Source organism: Lasioglossum baleicum, chromosome 17 (genome assembly GCF_051020765.1).
Source record: "Lasioglossum baleicum chromosome 17, iyLasBale1, whole genome shotgun sequence".
Taxonomy (NCBI): domain Eukaryota; kingdom Metazoa; phylum Arthropoda; class Insecta; order Hymenoptera; family Halictidae; genus Lasioglossum; species Lasioglossum baleicum.
This window is the reverse complement of record NC_134945.1, coordinates 8,201,217-8,207,216: the sequence shown is the minus strand read 5'-3', so window position 1 is coordinate 8,207,216 and position 6,000 is coordinate 8,201,217.

The window sequence follows — 6,000 nt, the reverse complement described above, 5'->3', positions numbered from 1 at the left end:
ATCGATTTTCCGTTCCCGGCGGAATTTAGATGCCCGGAATGCTTCGGCAAACCGGGTGTCAGGCTCGGTGGGACCTATAAATCCCACTGCGACCTGATTAAACACGCCAAAAAGAACCACCCCGGTCATTCGGTGGTTCATCGATGCGGCGAGTGTGGTGAGCACGGAAAAGGAGCGTACCCTCTGAAATCCGTTAAGACGCACCACACCGCCGCTCACTCAGGCGGATCAGGTCGCGGTGGGACGAGAGGAGCGCGCGGCTCCTCCACAATGTCCACCGTGAGGTCCTCTCCCTCGGCGACCGGAAATACTAATTGCTCTGTCCCTTCGGGGGCCGAGTCAATTTTAAGGGTATCCGGAGCTGGTACCGCCACCACCACCACGGCCACGGCGACGACGACAGCGTCCACGACGTGCACGACGACGACGACGACGACGACAGCGTGCGGGATGCGGCGGTCTGCAGCACAGCGACCAAGGATCTCCGGGGGGGCCCCTCCACCATCCACGGGCCCCGCAGCTGCACCGACCACCCGTGCAGCTGCCACATCGTCAACGACGACGACGACAACGACGACCTCGACCAGACGCCCGTCCTCCTCCCTGAGACAGAGCACGCTGTCTTTCGGCAGCGTTGCTTCTGCCAAGGGGACGACGACGGGGACGGCGACGAGGACGGACAGAACGCCACCGACAACGACGGCGACAAGGGCGAGGGCGGTTACAAGGCCTTCAACGACGCCACCACCACCGACGGCGACCGCACGGGTCGTACCGGCCGCGGTGGCGGCGCCGGCGGCGCCGGCGGCTTCCTCCAGGAAGTCGTCGACGCCCCCGCCGCCCCCGGCACCCGTGCGGAATAGATTGGCCTTGAAGAGGGCGAGGACGACAGCGGCCACCACGAAGACCACGACGACGACGCCACCATCATCCACGGCGTCCGCACGTGTTGTATCGGCTGCGGCGGCGGCGTCGGCGGCTTCCTCCAGGAAGTCGAAGACGCCCCCGCCGCCCCCGGCCTCAACGAAGCCGAGGATCATCTCCGTGAGGGCCGTCAACATCGCCGTGAAGAGACTGCCTTCGCCCCAACAGAACACGGAGACGACGACCACGACGAAGAGAGGCGGCGGGACGAGACGGAGTGACGGCTCTGTTTCAGGGTCAACACCATCATCAGGGACCAGGGCAGCGCCCGCTGCCAAGAGCCGAGCCACAGGAGCCGCCCAACGAGCCACCCCGAGTCCACCGACGCGCAAGTCGACCCCGGAGCCGCCCCGCGAGAAGCCTGCCAGCGGGGCGGCGAGGAGGAAGAGGGGGTCGACGGTCTCCCCTACAGCGAAGGCCCCGACCACCAGCCCGAGGGGGCCAGTTACCAGGAGTAGGGGAGCCAGCGTGCCGCTGGACATCGGGGATGTACTGAAGCGGACGGCAGCCCTCACCACCACCCGGAGGAAGGCGGCTCCGAAGGCCGGCTCTGAGAAATCGCCGAGGAGGACGGGGTCGGGGCGGGACAGGGCTTCGCCCGCCCCCACCACCCCGCTGAGCGTCCCGACCATCCGGACGTTCACCTCGACGATCAGGACGGCGGCATCACCATCATACGCCGCCGTCACAGCGGGCGCAACGGTGGTCAGCGCGGCGCCAGCAGGAGAACAAACGGAAGGAGGAAGAAGGAAGAAGGCTGTGGTCGTTCACCCGGGCGTCTTCACTACCGCCCGAGTGCTCGACCGCAGCCCGCAGCAGTCCCCCCCCTCGCCACCATCCTGAGGGGAGCTTCCGCCTCTCCTCCCTCCCCACCCACCATCTACGGGGAGCAGGGTTACAGAGTTGTGACCGACGCGATCGTCGTGGGGGCTCTCGGCTCATGGGATCAGGCCAATGAGCCGGTGCTCAAAGTGCTGCGTATTAGCACGAAATACGCAAGCATGATGCGCCGGCTCATTGTCTCTGAGACCATCCGGTGGGGTCGGGACATTTACGTGGAGCACGTGACGGGGGTCCGACAATATGCTGCTGCTCCCGCCGCCGTCCCCGCCCCGGAGTCGCCCCTGCCCAATGATGCGGTGAACGTGCCCCCCCCCCCCCCCCCGCGGCTCCCCCAAATATATTACCGCGCCCCGAAAATTCAAATAACATGAATGACAACAATGACAGCGACAATGACAATGCAACGCATAGACTGACTCAGGGCCACTACGGCCCTGTATAATTTTGTATATTAATTTTTAGCGAGGGTAACGAGCCCGCAGCACGCCTCTTTTTCTATCTCTCTATCTTTCTCTACTCTCTCAGTCTCTATCTTTTGTCCTCCTCCTTTGCTGTCTTTCTACTTCTGTCAAAATCTAGTCATCTCCCTAGCTTAAGTTCTCTGGCGTGCTGCGGGCCGTTCCACAATCTATATTTTTAACAACTGACAACGCTTGTGCTGCTTTCTTTTTATACAATTTATATATTGTAACAGACCTACATAACGTAGGCCTGTTACGAGCAAACCCCTAGCAAACCTCCACCGGTTATACACAACGTCGCGATCTAGTAACGTACCACCGGCCTCCTGTCACAACAACAACACCGCCTGTACCGCACGTACCCCGCACCCAGGCCCGTATTGCAACGGGAATCCAAATCAAATTTCCAAAATACTGTTCGAAAGACGGTATACGTCATTATCAAAATACCGCACCGCACCACCATCCCTTACCACCGAACCGTTCCTATAAAAGCCGTCGCGAACAGACTAAAATCACCTGAGTCTGCCAGCAGTTATCCAGGGACAACATCGTGCGATATTCCAGTGCTGTGAGTATTCTACCTGTAACCGTTGTCCACGTCTCCGCCGTTATCGGCATCCTGGTTCCGCTGGTACGAGCCGTGCTCTACCTCGAACACCCGGTGCGTCACCGGTCTCTTTCGCTAGGCGCGTCGCCTCCGAGAGTCGACGATCAAGAAGCGGTGTGTCACCCCTTCGGCCTCGTCGGAACCCTGCCGTCCTGCCCGTCCGCTGGTGCGAGCCGTGCTCCACCTCGAACACCCGGTGCGTCACCGGTCACTTTCGCCAGGCGCGTCGCCTCCGAGAGCCCGCGAACAAGAAGCGGTGCATCACCCCTTTGACTTCGTTGGAGAACCTCCTGTCCAGTTATCCTGTACTTCCGCTGGTGCGAGCTGTGCTCCACCTCGAACACCCGGTGCGTCACCGGTCACTTTCGCCAGGCGCGTCGCCTCCGAGAGCCGACGAACAAGAAGCGGTGCGTCACCCCTTTGACTTCGTCGGAGAACCTCCTGTCCAGTTATCCTGTCGCTCCGCTGGTGCGAGTTGTACTCCACCTCGAACATACCCGGTGCGTCACCGGTATATTTCGTGAGACGCGTCGTCCACGAAATCGGCCGAACTAGAAGTGGTGCGTCACCCTTCGACGTCGCCTAAGAACCGCCTAGAAAGTCACCCTCGTGAGGCGAGTCGCCCACGAGGCCAGTCGAGCCAGACAAGGTGCGTCACCTTGACCGAACTCCCTGAACGACTGTCCGGAGGAACTTCGATGACCCGTGCGTCACGGACATCGAAGGACCACTACAACCCGGCCTAGGTAGGGAGATCAGGACGACAGTCGCGATCTAACCCTACTCCTGTCCATCCTGCCTGCACCCTACGCCTCTTACAGGTAGTACTCTCACGGTCACACGTTTTAAACTCACGGGCACCGTAGCACTATCACCGTGCACTATATCCTGAGGAACCGTATCCTGAGGCACCGTAGCTTACGCGTCCGAAAGGCAGCGAGTATAATTTATTTACCCGCAACCGACTCGTCTCAGTTATTTCACCCGTACCGACTCCGTTCCTCGCGTCGTCACTCCACTTGTCGTTTAGAACCCTGGGTCGGCGAGCTGTTCAACACCAAGGAGCCCGAACGCGAGGAAGCCGAACGACGACGAAACACACCTGTTTCATGGCGCCCGAACAGGGACTGACGGAAAGGCATCCGCGTCGCGATTAGCTTTTCAAAATAAACAATCACCGGTTCAACACGGTAACGCGCACGTAACCAGAGGACCAGTACGCCGCGTAACATTCCTGAGCCGCGTTGAACCGTGACCGCGCCGGCACACACAAGCGTTTCGTACCCCAGAGAGTACCTGCCCCGAGAGTCGAAATTTCGAACACACCGTTGTAAACCCCGCCGAGGAAATCACCGGGACTACGGACGAACACCGTCAACATTGGGCCGATCTGATTAACCTGCAGATCACCGACCTCTTCGACATGACCGAACCGAAGACCCCGCAATTTTTAAACACCATGCAACCAGGCACGTACCGACAAGCCGACCCGATGGCCGGCACCACTAGAGCAGCCGCAGACGAGCAAGACGACACCGGAAAGAGAATGGACCGGATGCGCAAGTGGGGATGCACGACGGACGGCAAGGACCCTTTCCGGTTCCTCGAACGGATAGGGGAACTAGCCCATTCATACCACATCTCCGACGCCGAATTGTTAGAAGGGATGCCGGAACTTTTGCGAGGAGACGCCCAAGACTGGTACCGGGACAACCGCTACCAGATCAGCACATGGGAGGAATTCACCGCAGACTTCCTGATGGTCTACGCCGGACACAAGACCCCGGTGCAACGAGCCCGCGAAGCACGAGCACGTGTACAGAAACCCGGAGAACCATTCCATGAGTACATGAACGCGCTCACCACTCTCATGAGACGAGCGCGCATCCCGACGGACGAATACTTGGAAACCATATATGAGAACATGCTGCCCGATTACACGGCCATCATCGATCCAGAAGCGATTTCCAGCATCCGAGACCTGCTCCGACACGTGCAACGCATCGAGAGAGCCATGGAGCGGAAAAACCAAATGCAACGGACTGCCAGCCGGCCTCTCGCCGCCGCCATCAACGAGAACCAGGACCACACGCCAAACCAGACACACGCCGAACCAATCGAGGTACGACTCGCCCGACTGAGCAACACACCTCGTGGGGAAGGGGACGCCAGTGCGATTCAAGGTGACAACACCAACAGCTACAGTCGAATGACACACTGCTGGCGGTGTAAACAACGGGGCCACACCCGTTTCGAGTGTAGAAACGCCTATCGGAAATTCTGCTCGCGATGTGGTCGAGACGGCATACGCACGGAGGAGTGTCATCCGTCGGGAAACGACAACCGGGGCCCGCCGTAGACGGGCGCGCGCCGGCCCCAGGGATAAAGTACCCACCCCGCCCCTCCCTACCAACCCGGATATTGGGAAAGGGAAGCACCGCCTTGCATGATACCGGTGCCCAATTGTCATGTATCAACACCGGAGCGTACAAATGGGCCCCCGGAGTGCGGCGGTATGACTTCGACACCCAGTATCGGCCAGGAAAGCCGAACCAGGTAGCCGACGCATTATCCCGCATCGAACCTGTACCAGGCGTCAGTCTCCTCCGCACCAAACCGCGTAACGACTCCTGGTACGAGAAGAAGATGGAAGCCGTGCAGCACGATCCCGCCTCAGTTCCCGATTTCCGGATTTACGAGGGAAAACTGCAACGACGAATACCGCATCAGTTCGATTACAACGAGCCAGATTCCGGAAACGCATGGAAAATATGCATACCGGCGATCGACCGAGAGGCAGTGCTACGACAATTTCACGACGACCCCACCGCGGGACATTTAGGAATCGCCAAAACGAGCGTCCGCATTGCCCAGAGGTACCACTGGCCAGGGATGTTCCGAGACATCGCAAGACACGTTCGCAGCTGCGTCAGCTGCCAGCAATACGAGTCACCACTTGTACCGCCACCAGGGCGCCTCCGCGTCATACCCACGGATATGAGTGGGCCATCTCCGCAACCACGACGCGGACACACCCGATTACGGGGTCTCACACAGAGGTACAACCCCGAAAACGACGCGCGCCCGGAAAGCATTGAACCGGACACCCCCGCGAGGCGGACCAGGATGACCGCACCCGCTCCTGACCCGACGGTTACCCCG